The 17,235-nt window shown below is 51.2% G+C and overlaps 1 protein-coding gene across 2 annotated transcripts in view; it reads right to left on the reverse strand.

The window, feature by feature from the left end:
* Window positions 1-2,128: 2,128 nt before the first annotated feature.
* Window positions 2,129-17,235, reverse strand: part of ROGDI (rogdi atypical leucine zipper) — a 33,845-nt gene continuing 18,738 nt past the window's right edge. The window contains exon 12 of one of the 2 annotated variants that reach the window (XR_012676175.1): window positions 2,129-4,600. The gene's annotated coding sequence lies outside the window, so the exon portion shown is untranslated. Of the gene's footprint in view, window positions 4,601-4,727; window positions 5,045-17,235 lie in introns of those variants that run through there. The other variant, XR_012676174.1, reaches the window with a different exon arrangement.

Raw genomic sequence — 17,235 nt, forward strand, 5'->3', positions numbered from 1 at the left:
GCAACTAGCCACATTGCCTCTTGCATAAAAATCTCTGCTGGCAGAGCAGTCGGAAAGGGGCACATGCAGGGATTTTGGGAGCTCACCGTACCTAGGCTGGGCTCCCCTCCAGAACTGCTGGCAGGTACCGACATGCCCTGCCATATGCATGCTATAGAGGGGCTGAAAACAGCCCTTCACCCCAACCCTGGTAATGGTGCTGAGCCAGGATGGCGGATGGAGGGCAGGAGGCTACAGTGAAAAGCAGAGGCATGTGCTCTGGCTTAGATGTCCTTCTGCATCAGCTGCTATAATAAATACAGTGATTGTGCTTACTGCAAACTGGGCCCAGCCAGAGCACTTGAAAGCTCTCACTAAAGAGAAACAGTTAAGCCCTACCTCCCACACGTGTCTACAAGACAGCACAGGCCACCCCTTGGAGTTTGGCTTGGGAGGACAGCAGACCTGGTTTCCCAATATCCCTTGGTCACAAACAGCTCTCTCAGGAAGCCCTGGAAATTACAAGAAAGAGCTGCCCCAGGTCTCTTGGGTGCATGGCTGGCAAGGTTCTGCTGTATTGCTAACAGGAACCACACGAGCAATTATGCCCAAATGCAAAGATTTTCATCAGGGGTGAAAATCCACAGGTATTCTGTAGGTATGACCTATAGCTCCTGTTACAAAGGCTCAGTGCTGGGCTGATACGTGGCTTTGTACCTACTGAGTGGCTGCCATGCCTCTATCCTTGCTGTACCTGCCTTCCCTGGAGAAAACCAGCTGCTTCAGCTCCTCTGTGTTGGGTAAGGGATGCTCAAACAGGGGCCAGGGCCCAGCAGAGATGTGGAGGGGCAGCAGGTGAACTCGTCGTCATAGCTGTGCTATCACCTATTTTACACAGCACCCCCAAATTCAATCCCCATGTATGGAGCGATTGCAGTAAGGCGAGCTCCATAATGGCCAGGCTTGATTACCAGTAAGCAGGCACTTACCTGTCGGCTCAGCAATTAGAACCAAATCAGACACTGACCCAGAAAGAGGAAGGAGATGTTTCCTTCCTCGGGGCGTCCCATGCCAAGATTTAAACCCTGCCAACCCCTGTGGCCCAAAGAACCTCTCTCCAGGGCTCAGTCACCTGCACAAGTGAGGTCCCCATTCTGAGCCCAGGCACATGGACCACCAGCCAGCTCCACGTGGGGCTGTGTCGGGGTGCCAGCTACGGGGCAAACCCCATCTGGGGCTGCGGGCCCCAGGGTCCGGGTGCCAGCAACTGCAGACCTGTCCTGAGCGCGGCGGGGGATGACTAGCAAACTTCAGGTCGGAGTAGCCAGCAAATAGGACAGGTAGAGCTGTGAAAGGGATGTTCCAAGCATCGAGCTCTAAAATCAAGATTATAAATCAGGATTTGAGGGTGCCAGCAAAGGTGCTCCCTCCTATCTGTGTTTGTCTGTGGCTGGGTGTATCTGTGCATACTTGTGCTCATTCCTGTGCAGATTCCTCTTGGTTTTAGCAACTATGGAGTTATTTTCTACTTGTTTTCTGGTCATTCAGTGGTTTTTTTTAAGGAATGGAAGATATACAGGGGCTAGGGGAGTTCTGAGGGACTTTACTTTTGTCAGCAGAGAGGTTTTTCTCCTAGAATAAAATCCCTCCTCAAAGTGCCTCTGTGCCAGAGCTAGTGGGGTCAGAAGACTAGCAATCTTAAATTACAGAGAAACAGCCTCTTAGTTCTGCAAAATGTGCCCAGTGCAGCCTCCGCCACCTCCAGCCAGGGCTCCCCAGCCAAGGGCAGCTTCCACTGCCTGCAGTGCCTTAATCAGCTCTCTCTTTGCCTGCACGTCTCTCTCTCTGGTTTGAAGGTTCAAACCAAATCAGCAGGTCTCAGACTTGACTCTCCGCTCCCAGGGCGGCGCTTCCAGGTCTGGCCCGAGCGCCTCACCACCAGGAGAGATCACCCCCTTTCAGTGGGTTTTGGGCCATGCTTTATCGCTGTGATTGGTTCTCCTGTACCATTCCCACATTAGCAGAAGGAGAATTATCTTTCCATCGCGCAAGTAGTTTACAAGAGGATTCATCTGCAAAGAACTGAGTTTGTTCACAAACCCAGTTCAGTTCCCACCAGAAAAGGACATGCAGAAAGTTTACCATATTAATGCAGGACCTGTACAAAAGTCAATGGTGGGTGCTACTGGTGTCCTACTGCCCGTCTTGCACACTCAGCTCAATTCACACTGTTTCTTGAACTGCAGTAACTCAATCATCAGCACATTCAGATGAACAAGATGGAAAAACATGTTAATACCCATTAAAGACTAAAAGGGACAGAAATTGTTTAGGAAGAGAATAAATCAGGAGAGTAACAAGCTCTGAGATTTAAAAGGCTGTTCCTAATGGTGGAGAACACTTTGTACAGTCCATCATTTTATGTTTGCCTGTTTGTTCTGACTGGTTTTCACTTATTTTTGTTTTTCTTTCTAAAGATGACAGAGAGCAAGATCAGGCAGAACATCTGAAGTGAACAGAGCTCCAAGAAGCACCTCTGTTTTGGGAATCCTGATAGAAATCAAACTAGATACCTGCCTGAAGCCACAGGGAAGTGCCAGCGAAGGCCCGGCACGAAGGGGAGCCCCTGCGCGTGGTGCCCCAGGGGAAAACACAAGCTGGTTATAACAGGGCTTGACTGGCTTACTTATTTGTATTGATTATCGGGGGTAGCTGGTACATGAGCTGCAGCCAGAACCATGGGGAACAAAACCGTGGAGAGGTCCCACATGCCTGGGCCACTGACAGTTGTCCTACAAACCTTCCTGCAAAGAGCTCCTCGCACTGCAGCAATGACTGCCATATATGAAGACTTCAGCCTCAAGAGAATAAGGAGGACAGAAGCAGAAGAACCCTGGTTCAATCAATCTTTCCTCACATATCAGATTGTTTTAGGCTTTTGGTTGTTCTACCTCTCTCCACCCTGACATGAGGTTTTAATGATACCCATCAAACAGGCATCTCACACACTTTTCCTACAATGCCACAGCATCTGCCTGTTCACATATGGGTGCTGTCCTTGGCTCATGCAGTCAGTCAAAATAATTTTCTACATCTGATACAAAGGGTCACATATCAAATCTACGTGCCCGACTACACCACCCACTTCCACCCGGGCACAACAAACCAGGCACAAAGCAGCTTCCACCAGTGACCATTATGCAGACATTATCACCTGCAGCTGGCTGTCACCTGCAGCCATTATCTTTTGTCTGGCAGTTTCCTCAGAACCCACTAACTCATGGAAATGGATAGACCAAACCTCCAAGCTGGAGGGTGTAAAACATAAGCTTACCCAAAAAGGTTTTACCCAAAAAGGATCCAAAAAGTGGATCCGACAGCAGCCGGACTGCTGAGGCTTTCGTGTGATACAGCAGATGCCCACGCCGTCGTGGAGGAGGAAGGATGAGTGCTCTCACCTTAGGCTAGGGAACTAATTCTTTTTGTTTTGGTCATAGGTGCACGATATTAAGAGTTGCGGGTTGTAAGTTATGAAACCTTATGACTTGAATGGTGAATAAGTGAATTTGCGTGATAGACTAGTCTGGGCAAAAGGGGATTGAGCCTGTTTGTTGAGTTTGTTTGCCGTATTTCTTAATGAGCTCATGAAATAAAGTTTAAATCACAGAGTACGTTGCCTGTGAATTTGAGAGGTCCGAACGGACCGTGACGGCCCCCATAGCAGACTGCACCCTGGGCTCCCAACAGGCTCTGTAGTATGCAGCTTTCTGGAAGGCAGCTGTGGCACCCAGGAGCGCATTTGTCAAGTTATTTACAGATGTCTTACAGTTGTAAATAACTTGACAGATCTCATTTCTTCCTGATTTGCAGGAGAGTGAGCAATTTTCTTGAGCTTCTTTGTCATCTGGATTTATTTTGCTGGACAGGATGAATTCATTGTCATCCAACATTAACAGTAACGCCTCAAGATTTGCCCAGGCACGCAGACAGATGACCGCAGCACCTCTTTCAACCCCAGCCGCAGCAACGAGTGATGGCAGAGCCAGGAGTCACCCTGCTCTGAGGGGAGTGCTGGGAACTCATCTGATCCTGGGGGTCAAGTTTTGGTTGTCCTGGGGACAGAGCCCACACAGCACTGTCGCCAGGGGTTTCTCCTTGGGCTGGCTGGAGATCTCTGGTTTTGCTCTGTGTTGTGATGGTTTGGGCAGACTAACACACCGTGTTTTTCTCATGTGAAAGACAGTTTGCTCTTCCTGACTGATACTGAATGGCTTGTAATTACCTTAATTATACCTCTCTCTCCTAACGTCAGACAGAGACCAGTACTAATTCAAGTATATTGGCATAGACACGCACCATCGTTCAGGGTGGCTCGTGCAGGGACCTGGCAGCACCCTTAATAAGTGCAACGGTAACCCAGTCAAGGAGAAGATGTGAGTCCTGGAGATTTCAGCTAGGGTCAGTAAAGACATGAGCAGGCAGACATTTCCCTTGAGCATGGAGCCTGTCTTCCACATGGGCTGGGCTGCATTCCTGGGGGCTCCCTCTCCCATGCCTGTTTCTACATCCTCCCAATATATCACTTATGTAAATGCTATGATTAGGGAGCCTGTAGCATGACCTGGAATTAAAATAACATAGTTTGGCTTCAGGACAAGAGTCACAACACTTCCAGATGCCTTCAGAGCAATGAGTATCAACCCAGGCAGAAATAAATGGCTCCATCTGCTCTTACAGCAACTTTCAACTTTCAGAAAGCAATCATTTCATTTGGATGAATAATGCTCCAGTCAATGGAAAAAGAAGCTGTGCTGGGGATACCAGGGTTGTTATTCTGCTCGACGTTTCTGGGTGGACACATAATTTCTTTACAGAACTGCACTCAGTGGACGAGTTGGGTTTAGCTTCACGGCCCACACGACTGCCATATACATAATCCTGTGTTAGTCACATCTGGCTTTTTCCCCATGTAGCCAGAAAGCATCAGTGGAAATAGTCAAACCATTCCCAGATTGCCAAGTCTTGAACCGAGGCCAGGGAATATAACATCAGGCTTGGAGGGGACCTGTGGGCAGACATAATCCACTCAAGAGATAGCATGCTACCAGCTTTCCTCTGGGATGGATGGATGGAGGAGCTGCAGTGGGTATGAAGGTGGAATTACTGTACAGCAAGAGAGCATCAGAGTCTAAGTAGTCTAGGGGACAGCACAAAATGGGCAGCAAAGGCTGGGGGCGGGGGGAAAGAAAAGAAGAGCTAATTTTCTCCTCTTGGTTGAGAAGATAATTCTTCAAGTCACAAACAAAGTGCAAGGCTTTAGCAAGAGCCAGGATTCATTAGGTCTGTCCATAACAGATGTGTAGCCAAGCACACCCAGGAGCTACCTGGGTTTTGCAGGAAATCAGCTCGGCCAGAGCATTGTTTTACATTACTTGCACACAGATTCCCATCACCCAGCCTATTCTGGGGACAGTTTGTCCCCTCCCCAGTGCCATCATCCACACACAATCTTCAACCAGTCCTCAAAAAAAAGAAAAAGGAGGATGACTTCACTTGCCAAGGGCTGGCCCTTCCGAGACGGGTCCGGAGAGGGAGATCTGCCAGATCAAGTGCTTGGGGGCTGCTCACATTAGGCACGGGGTCCCTAGAGGCAGCAGCCACAAGCACCACTGTTGCTCTGCAGCCGAGGAGATGGCTGGCCTTGGGCACTGCCACACAACAGTAGGGAGGATAGGACGCTGCCAGCCAGTCCTCGCTGCTGTTAGAAGCGGGGCCACTTCACAATTGCAATTACTCTGTTTTATAAGCCAGCCTGGGGAAGCACCAGGCGCACGGTTTAAGGGAAAATGCCCTGCCTTGGTGCTAGCACAGGTGTGCCCTGCATCAGTTTTAGCTTGCAGCATCCCTCCCTCCTCACCTTCCCTTCCCACGTAGCCCACCTACTCCCCATCAGCACCCTAGGGACCTGGCACCCCTTCTCACATGCTCTTCTTCCCGCCCCTCAAGAGGTCCATAAGCACCCATGGGTGCCTCACAGCAGGATATTACTGCCAGACGTACTGCAGCAGGCAGCTCCCCAAGTTAGTCTAAAGGCACCGGAGCAAGTCAAGTCCTGGCACTGGGAGAGCAAGGTGAGTATTTACAGCTCTGGGAGCAGCTGTAGGGGAGGGAACTGTGAGCTCCTACTAGAGGTGGAGTCACAGATTTTTTGCCCTCCAGTCACAGATTTTAACAACTTCTTTAATAACATCAAGACGAGCACGTGAGAGCTGGTCCCACATCTTCCATTTCTTCTGCCACCACCTGGGACTGAGCACAGAAGACACCAGCCTCATCAAAGGATAATGCCATCTCAACCCACTCATGCTCCTCTTCATCTCAGTAGCCACCGGTTAACATGGGACTTGCCCCTTCTTGGAAAGCCAGCAATGGTTAAGCTCATTCCCTGTGCTGGCACCTCCAGACACAACTCTCCCTGGAAGACTGAGCCGAAACAATCTTCTCAGCCCTACAGTCCTGGCATCCATTTGTTTTGTGGGCTGCAACTGCCTAAAAGTTCACACCAACTTGCACTTCTGCATCAATAAAAGGATCCAAATGGAATCCATTGGATAGGCTCTGATTTGCTGGGCTGGATTCTGGATCACACCCACCCGGAGAAAGGCACGTATTTCAAGGGATATTTAAACACAAATTGTTTAGTGCCATCTAATAGACTGATGTATTGTAATCAATTCATGCCAACAGCTTTGACACATGAGAAATATTTTCCATTGGGGAGTATTCTCCATTAACAGAATTACTTCATCCTATGCTCAAACCATCTTATCAACTGCTCTTACTCAAAAACCAGAAACAGCAGACACTTGACAACAACGGAGAGACCTCACAAATTAGAGCAGCAGAACCTGGAGGGAATACACAGCGCAGGAATATGTGAGCACAAACCCCTGCGCAAGGCCCACACGGAGCAGGCTGAAGGCTCTCCCACGTCACATCTCCCCAGTACCTGTCAGTGCCACTGCCTCTGAAAACCGCCCGCTGGATATCTGAGCAAAGGGACTGCACCCTTTAGCACACCCCCCCCACCCTGCAGCGAGCTCTGCTAGCGGCAGCCCAGACCCCTGCACTCCCAGCCTGGCACACAGCCTACCCTCAGCGCAGTCAGACGCGTGGATGCTGTGCCAGACCACAGCCTGCACAAAGACTGCAGACAGAGCAAGCTCTTTGCAGATTTGCTAATATTAGAACATTACACAGCTTGCTTCTAATGAAGTGTTCATCCTGACTTTGTGCTAGACAGCAAAATCCTGGTACTGTGTCCTGTACGGCTTCCTGCCCACAACACCTACCCGTGTCCTTCCTGCTCGTACTAATGACTCCCAGCTGGGTTGCTCCAGCCAATAGCTAAATCTAGAATAAGTCGATCTTAGCTTAAATTTTTCCCAAATGTTTGGTGCTGTTTTAAATGAAGTCACTTGTGCGTTTTCCTTGACGATTTTAATGAAAAAGTTTTCCTGGAGAGACATTATTTTAAAGCAGCGGAAGAGCTAAATGGACATAGTTAAAACAACATGAGTTTCTCCCCGAGCCTTGACTCCACCACAAGCTACTGCCATTGTGCACAGGACCCGATGCAGAGAAGGAGCGATCCCACTTGAACACCATGGCTTGGTGACTACCTGACAGCTGGCAGCACGCTCCTGAAGGCTCTCCTTGGCCCTCAAACCCAAGGAGCAGCAAACACCTCTGCAGAGCAGGAGATCCAGCCAGGAGCACAGGTTTGCTCTCACCAGGGAAAACTACACTGCAATGGTTTCCTTCACCCTTCTGCCATATGCTGAAGAACTGCACCATCAAAACCAGCTCTCAGCATAATGCTCCCAGGACAAGCTATGCCTCTGAGGTGGGGAGAAGGCCCAGAGATGCAAAAGAGATTGCGATGGAAGAGCTGGGACTTAAGACCACATGCTCAAAACCCTATTTTACCTGTTCAGAAGTGCTGCCCCGCTCCCTGACATAAAACTTGTATTGCCCCAAAGGCCCTTGGTCACTCTGACAACATCAGAGCCTGATTTGAGGGCTGATGCTGACAGATATATGGATATGAAAGTCAGACCTCCTGGTGCTCCTTAGAGAGGCCAGGGAGAAAAAGCTCTTCCTTTCTCCCTGGGGAAGAGCTATAAGCCGAAAGCAGCACCTACCCTTGTGCAACCCCCAGCCCCACAGAACCATCTCAGCTCAGAGACTTGAGACGCTCCTCAGAAGAGCTCAGCTGCTGCATTGACCACAGGGTTAAATGTACTTTTTTATGTCTTCCCCCTTGATAGGAAGAGTCCTCTTAGCTCCTGTAAGGGCTGGATCAGGCCTGTTTATTGTTTTCAGGCAGACAGACCCAGTGGACCAGCTGCTTGACCAGGCTTAAGCAGCAGCATCCCCTTGACTTGCTTAGGACAAGTTAGTGGCATGTCATTAGTGTGACACAAATACTCCTTGGGATGGGAACCTCCACCTTCACCATGCATCAATGCCAACAAGCACCAGCTTGCCCGCAAGCCACTCTGACGCAGCTCACCCCACTTGCTCTACGGAGCCTGTTACTAGTCAAGTCCTCTGAGAGAGAGCATCCCCATTAGCTCAGGATGCTCTGCTGCCCCAGGGCTCCTTTGGGATCACAGCTATCTTCCTCCAGAAGGCAGCATCTATCACTCAGCCCCACAGAGCTTTGCAAACACCTCCCCAAGTGAGGCAGAATTAAGGCAGAAAGGCTTACTCCCAGAAGGGTACAGGATTTTCAGGACTGCAGGTACTCACAGCGTAAGTCCTTCCAGGTTCTCCCTACCCAGCGACTGCAGGAGTCCCCCAGGCAATAGCACACTACACTTTGGCTCCTGCGAGCAAAAGTGAAATGACACTGCTCAGCAACTGGTCATCCCCTAGTCCAGTGACACAAACCCTAAAACCACTCAGGAGCAGGAGTGCCCTGGCCTTTGGGCAATTGCTTATCCTGGGCAAGGACCAGCACGGGATTGCAGCTCTCCAGCATCTCATCCCGGCTGGCTTGGCAGGGACTTTGCTGGGAGAACTGGATTTTCCAAGATATCTTTTCCTTTGATTAATTTAAAGCAGAGTGAACAGGAGATTCTTGAGCGGTATTTAACACATGCAGTTGTGAATCCCCCTGTCTTGCCAACACCTGAAACAGCCACTGCATCACAGGAAATTTCTGCTCTGAGTGGCAATGCTAGCATGCTCTGCCTGCCAGAAGTCAAATATCCCTGGACTTTCTAAGAACAGGCAAAGATAGTTTCCTAAATTAAAGCACTGCATGACCAGATTATATATCACACTTAAGCTTGACAGAGCAGCATTCAATCTTAGAAGACCTGTCAATCGCTTTGGTGTGCTGAAGTGTGAGGCGAGTATATTTATTACAGTGCAGCAGAAAAAGTTAAATGTAGTTAGATGTATAACTAGAAGGCATCACTCATTTCCTCTGCACAGAGAGTCCTTACAGGCACCAGATCGACAGAGGGAAAGAACCTAAACAGAAAAATATAATAACTGGATTTTTCTTCAGGATGTTTTACTGTTGGCTAAAAATTACAGTAGGAAAGGAGACTACCTGAGGAAACATGAAAAACCAAGGGGAAAGAAAACACTCCACAAAACAGATTGGTTAGGAGAGAAAATGAAAGCAGTCAAGAATGAATTGCTCCCCAACCAATGTATAATAAGTAACCAAAGCTAGAAAACTGATAAAGGAAGGAGATTGCTATCACCAACAGAAGTACCTTGAGGAGCTGCAATGCTAGCACAGACAGGACAGAAGAGTTAATGAATATTTCTGTTCCCTCTTGGCAAATGGACAGAATGTGTTCCTATCACGGGATGCTGAAATACTCCCCAGCAGTAATGAAACCCGACAATCAATAGAAAGCCAGAAACAGGCTTTAATCAGCAGAACCAGAAAACTTGCATCTAAATTTTCTAGGAACTCTCAGGCCAGCCACCACTGGCTTTCAGTAAATCTTCAAACTCTTCAGAAGGTCTCAGGGTGGGCAGAGAGATTTGCAAAAGGAACCACGAGGACGCAGGTAACTATACAGCCATCAGCCTGATGCCAACTCAGGAAAATAATGGAAAAGCTGAAATGGGATTCATTACTTAATATGTCACATGATGGTAGGACAGAGCTTTTACAGATGTCTTCTTACATAAAATATCTACTTGCATTGAAAAATATCAAGTGACTTTGATGGGACCTATTTTCTATAACTCCACTTTGATTGGCACTGTCCACCAGACAATCCCTGAATGCTTGATTAACACACCAGAACAATACAAAATCAGAACAATGCACACTAAGTGGGTTAAAACCCCGTTAAAATGTCTGTGCCACAAACCACAGCTAGAAAGGGAGAATCATTGCTGAATGAGTACTGTAGTGATGTGGGATCCTTCATCACCCATCTTGTTTGGCAGGCTGGGAGAAGGCAAGCGTTTGGCATTTCAATCCGGCTGAATATTGCCTTGTTGTGCTAAGAAAAAAAGAGAAGCCCCATTTGCAGGGTGGGATCTCAGACCTAGCTGGAAATGGAAGTTGCGCATACTCAGGCTGGAACCAAAGCATGCATTTCTTTTACTAGGCAAGATGATAGTCCTTAGAATTGGTAGCAAATCCTCCACCCCAACAGTGGAAATTTTCAAGCTCAGGTCAAAGGCTTTCTCAAAGAAAAGCTAAAGATCAGCCCCAATGATTGGGCTTGCAGGAGCTTGTGCAATCCTAGGTTTGCAGAGGAGCAGGGCACGCTGTCTGACCGCCCAGGCTCTCTGGGGTGAGCTTAGGGCTAGAAATACCCTCTGATGGGCAGCTGACCTGAGCAGAAAGTCACCGAGTGGCTCCCTTGGCCCCTCTCATGCATTGGAATGAGTGTTTGTATTCCCTCCCTGTCTCCTTCACTCATGATCTGACTCCCTACACGGGATTTGACCTCCAAATCGGTGACATTAGTGTGAGCTGATTATGCTGATAACCTGAGTGGCATCGCCCACACCACTACAAAGTACACAGAGCCTGGAAATCTACTTAAAGAAGGAGAAATTGCTCTCACATCTGTCTTGCACTTCCAAACACCCAGCAGCCATAGCTGCTGAAAGCACACCACGCTCTCCTGGGGGTGCCCAGCAAGAGGGTGTCCCATCCCAAAGTTCAGTGGGGAAGAGGGCAGCTCAGGCACAGTGAGAGCAGCTGGACCAGCAGTGGGAATGCAGCAAGGGGGGAGCAGAATGAGCATAATGGGGAGAAGCAGCAAGATGCTGAGTGATTTTGGTGCCCAAGAGCCAAGGACCACCTCCCACACTGGCTCCAGCATTTTGGAGACTGTGTTTTCTCTAAGACCACAAATAATTTTTGCACCCAGAGGCATGTGAGGCATAATCTCTTCATTTTCACCAGCTGCTTAACCCAGTTCTTCCTCATGTCTATTTGCACCTATCCAGCCACTCAGCAAATAAATGCAGCATTTTGCCTCTCGTCCTCAAGCTTTCAACCTCCCCAGCTAACATTCCATCTGCCTGTAAACCCACTCAGTCATCTAGCTGGCCATGTGGACAAATTTATCCAGCCACTGTCTGCGCTGGTGTCGCTGCCCCCATCCCAGCTCTCACAAACAGCAGCCCAACAACAAGACATAAACATCATTCCCGTCTCTGGGCAATGAATGAGTACACATGAATATCCTTCAGGTGAATTATGGACCTTGCTGATAAGAAGCCGAGAGCTAAAACATTCACTGGCCTGAGTCAACTGAAAATGCTTCTATTCTGACACCATGATTTGAGTGGTGGTGGAATTTGGCTCTAATTAGGTTGTACGAGAGAGAAGCAGGGACACATTGTATGTCCCGCTGTTCACGGCAATCAGGACAAGCAATTCCACCTTCTGCAAAGATTACCAGCAAACAGAACCGGTTCTGTCTCCCACCTCAAATACACCACGTGGGTGCCCGTGTTCTCCTGCGCACCTAGGTGCTCCCTGCTACTAGGGTGTTGCATGAATGCAATGAACCACTGAGAGGACAGCCAAGGGACAGGCTCCATGTGCATCCTCAACAGAGGAGGCAAGCTTTTACATCTGTGCAATACATCCAGACCATGAGTTCTAGGCAGAACTGCGGGCTTGTAAGGTCTTGTTAACATTCCCTAGTCCTTTTGAACACTAATAATTTTCTTGAGACAGAGCTCAGACTGGAAACAGATGTGCTTTATTAAAAATAGAAGGCAGCTGGGGATTTTCAAACCATAGAAGCAAGAAATCAATACTTTACCTAGTACATGCTTTGTCTAAGCATCCCCCGCTCAAACAAACACTGCCTCTCACCAGCCGCCCCAAAAAGCTCCAGACAGCCAAGCGCTCTTGGCAGGCTTTGCAGTAGGCCTTCCGTTTTGACCCAGCTCTTCCACTACTTTAACACTGCCTTCTTGGCTTGCTGAAATGCCAGTAGCTCCCTCCTGTCTAAGCCATAGATAAAGGATGCGGCCCAGCACTGTCATATTCAGGCTGAGCACCTATGGATTCGTGTATTCTGCCAGGATCGAATGTTTAGAGGAACAAAGCCAATGCACATCTCAGCCCCACACCTCTCTCCTTCTGACGCCAGCAAGGCGGCTTGTGCACAGGCCTGTTGTTGATCAATGCTCCCTGGGAGCAGGGTAGATTGGGCTCTTCCTAGCTCCAGTCCCCAGGGACCCACATGCATCCTCCCCTATATCCCAAAGCTGATTACACAGCCCTGCCATGATACCTCCGTCCACTGGACTGCTCTACAAGAAGCAAGCAGGGACGGTCTCCTGGAAATGAGCAACAAACAGAGGTTTCCCTCCCCAGTGTCCCACCCCAGGAATGAGAGCCAGGTCCTGAAAATGTGGGACACTAGAAGGAATAGCAGCGCTGCTAGAGCAAACACTTTGAGAGCTGGGCATCAGCTCTGCCAAGCAAGTCACCTTCAGAAGCAGGAGGCCATGCATCAACTCCGCACCACCTCCTTCCTCCTGCTGAGGATCAGGGAGATGGGACCAGACAGGCGTGAAACCACACTTCACTGTGACTCTGTGGAGCAAAAACCCGACTGTCAAATCAGCTTCTCTGCTGCCATTTCAGATAACACAAGCACTGTCAAGCCTGGGGTGTGCATGAGCAAAATCCTTGTCTCAGCCCCCAGGCTTTCTATGAGCAGGCACCGACCCCATCCCAGGCATCATGGGAGACTGTGCCCAGGCAGTGTGGCCGCCAGCACTCAGCTCTGCAGCAGGCAGGCAGAGCCCCTGGCTGCCTCTCCTCATCAGCACGCTGCTGGGAAGTATTATCCCACTTGCACCTCCACAGCACCAGAGCTGTTCTGACCCCACGCTGCCTTCCTGAGGAGTGTGCCATCCATCTCCAGCTGCCTGGGATGCACATCCAGAAAAATCACACCAAAAACATTTTCAACACCGTTAACTAAGGCTATGACCACCAGCGAAACATCTAGTCCTTGTAAACTGGAGTCAAAGCTTCAGCTAAACTCACAAGATCTCAGGACTGCTCCACCTGGCTCTAAACCCACATCTTCACCTCACACAACTTGACCAGCCCTATCCTTGCTCCGTTGGGAGGGCTCGTTCTAGCAAACTACTGTTTTTATTTTGTTGTTGTGGAAAAATGAAAAGCAGCTCTCGGTATTAGATGTTCCTTTCTGTGAGCAGCATTCCCTCAGGACTACTGTACTGCTCACTAATATGCACAAGGTTCTTATAAGGAATAGATTTTTACAGCCTCAGTGAAGAGCACTGTGGTCTGAATTTCAAAATTAGTTTTGCACCTTTTAATACAAAACAACATGGAACAGCAGTAAAGGCAGAAAACATTGTCAAGAAAGGGGAAAATAAATTGCAGCAGGTCCTGTGGGTGCTGCTCTCTGATCCTGCAAGAGAAGGGACGCGGGGGTACAGGGGCTGACCAGCCGGAGCAGGGCCTCCAGCCTGGTCCCTCCAGCCTGGCCAGCAGCGTTATGCTGCTGATAATGCCAATCCGCACTGGAAAAAGCCCCTCCTTGGGAGCTGCTTTAGGATAGCTTCAAAAGCAGAGAGCCAGGGCCTGGAGAAGATCTCTGCTGGGGCACCTCACCTCTAGTACAGTGGGGACCACATAAACGGGAATTGCATCAGCAGCGTGGTGGGAAGCAAAAGTGACTGCGTTTGGTGGAAACAGGTGGGGAACACTGCGGAGAGGTGCTCCTGGCCTCCACAAGCTTTTGGGGTGGCGGGGCTTCTCCCACTGACAGCGGTGCCTCCAGCCAGGCCCCTGATAACACCAGCCCAGGGGGAGAAGTGCGACTTCCTCAGCCACTTGCCCAAGTGCTGGCTGGCTGCTCCCCGCCAGCCTCCCCCAGCCTGCTAGCCCTGGCTGGTCCGCAGGCCAGGGCCGTCCCAGCAAGTGTGGTGGGACCATGGGGCCCGGAGCTGCAGCTGAAGGGCAAGGACCACCCCCTGCTGGGCTTATCTCTGAAACCAGGGTCTGCAGCCCCTGCTCCAGCAGCGCAGGGCTGTGGCAGAAAGGAGCCAACAGCAGGGTTTGCTGGGGCTTGAATCGCTTTCCTCCAGAGGCACGAAGAAAAGCTAGCACGGTCTATACAGAGCTCTCCCCCCACCATGCACCCAGGCTCCTTTATTTCCTCCTGGGACACTGCTAGTGGCAATCCGTCCTCGCACTGCTGGACCTGGTCCCTGCTGCCCCAGGCTGGAGGACTACACTGGTGAAGCATGGCATCAACCGCTCACTTTAGGGCCATAAGCTGCCAAAAGCAAGTCCCATCCCGCTGGCTGGTTTTGGCCTGTGCCAGCTCCCCCCGTGCAGTCCTCCCAGCGACTGCTCTAATAAAGACACTTGGACTCTGGAAGGGCATTTCTGCATCCACGGAGCAGGTTGGGGCCAAGGTTCTGAGCCAGGCAGGGGCAAGGAGCTGCCAGTCTGCAGGTCACTGCTGGTGCCACAGATGGGTGACAGCAGCAGGAATGGCATGTGCAAGGTCTCCTGAGCCTCCAAGCTGGGCTAATCCATTGCAAGATGTGGCCTCCTGGCTCCTCACCCTCCTTGTTGCCCACTGCGATCCAGGAGACATAAGCCCTGCCTGGCTCGGAGCTCCCTGTGCCCTGTGGCCAGCAGGCAGCTGGTGCCCAGACGCCTGGAAAGGGCTACCCGCAACTGGGCCAGGAGTGGGGACAGGACTTCCACTCCACAACAGGCGGGTCCTAGAGGCCCTGTCCCTCTCGCCCTGACCCACACCATGAAATCTTTGCCAGTGCTGGCAGAGGACAGCAGGAGAGAGGCTGGTTTGCTGACAGGCCAGGGTTAAGGGGACCTCTGCAGTCAGTGCCCCCTTCCTCGGCTGGCTCGCGGGGACCCACCCTGGCAGGCACACACCCACCAACCCAGGTAGAGGGGTTGTCTACCACTGCAGCATCCTCTGAAAGACTCTTCTTTAAGACTATGTGCCTGGTCAATAATCACAAGGACCTGAAAGATCATTTTTAGGTCATCAGGGATTTGCTGCCCCTTGGCATGTACACACAGACATCCCTACATAGGGAGTGTGAGTGCAGCTGCAATCCCTTTATGTAGAAGTGAATTCAGCAAGAAAAAGGGAAGGCAAATAGATGCAACCACATAAAGGGAAACTGAGTCAGACCCTCTCAGGACCTAGGCAGGAGGCTGTTGCGCAGCCTGCAGGACAAAGAGCAGGCATGGTCACACCGTGCACCCCTGAACTACATAACATCATAGAATATCTCAGAAGCTGGAAGGGACCCATAAGGATCATCGAGTCCAACTCCCTGCTCCTCGCAGGACTACCAGTTTAAAAAATGATCATAATTCAGAAAAAAATAGGCTCATTCTACAATATGGTAGTTAAATGATTTGCCTCAAGCTGATATTACTGTTCATTTTTAACTGTTGTTATTAACAACTTGTGAAAAATAAATTTTCAGTATTCCATTCCTTTCGGTCGTGTCGCTCTTCCGTTTCACCCAGATGAGACCAGTGTGCTTTATGGTTCAATCACTTTCCACTTTCTGATTCCCCTTCACTAACATGATACCTTTCGCTTCTCTGCGTGGATGTTGTGGATCTGTCACGTCTCAGCCCTTCCAATCCCACAGTCTGGGCAGAGGAAAGCAAGGCAGGAGCGTCTGGAGGCCAGGTGGAGCAGAGGGGCCTGGAGCCACATGAGCAGGGAGCCCAGGCACCACCGGGGAAGGAAGCCGAGTGCTGGGCTGGAGAGGTTTTCTTCCAGAGCAGCTCCTCTGGAACCCACGAGGACTGCCCGTGTGCTCGCGGAAGGGCAGCGCAATGGTCGGCAATGGGGACCCCACATGCTGCCTGTGACCCCACCTGTGACCGGCTCTCCAGAGCCACAACCCCGCAGCCCCCCAGCCCCCCAGCCTTTTCCTTCCTCCCTGCGCCGCGCTGTGACGCACCACAGGAGAACACGGCCATGGTCTGGCAGAGCTGGGCGCCACATCGTCCCTTCCCGGGCCCCCAGCTCGCCCCGTCTCTCCTGACCATGCCTGTGGCTGAGAGGCTGGGCACGGACCTTGACCCCAGGGAAAGGGCCACCTTCTGGGGTGCTACTGTGGGGCCAAGGCAGGCCTGGCGTCAGGCTCCCCCCTCCTCTGGCTGAGCCAGGAGGCAAGCTGGGCTGGGCCTCCAGGCCCTGCAGCCTTAGACCCCTTGCGGGAGAGCAGGAGGGCTGGGGATCCACCTCCCCACGGGCTGGCACCCGCGTCCACACAGCCGGGCAGCCAGGCCCTGGAGCTGCCCTTGTCCTGATGGCCGCATGGCTGCCAGCCCTGGTTTTCTCCTGCCAGCCCCTGCGCCTCCCTGCCTGGTGGTAGGTGGACGAGGTGGGGGCTGTGCCATGGCAGCCAGCTCTGCCCTGGGCGCCCGGGAAGGGGACGTGGGGCAGAACTAGCGCACGGGCAGCAGGGTAAGGCCAGGCCTGGCTAACAGGGAGCAGTGACACTGGAAGGGAGGGAGCGAGGGCAGGGCCTGGCCACAGCCGGGCGCCATGCCCTTCTCCTCCCGGCTGCCCCAGGCACGGCCCACCCCTCGCCCCAAGACGTCGGGCCAGGGAAGCATGAGCCAAGGCCCCGCTCTCCTGCCCCTTCCTCCCTGCAGGCAGGGCCCTGGCAGCCATGGGCTCAGGGGTTGGCACC

The sequence above is a fragment of the Calonectris borealis genome, chromosome 16, assembly GCF_964195595.1.
Source record: "Calonectris borealis chromosome 16, bCalBor7.hap1.2, whole genome shotgun sequence".
Classification (NCBI taxonomy): Eukaryota; Metazoa; Chordata; class Aves; order Procellariiformes; family Procellariidae; genus Calonectris; species Calonectris borealis.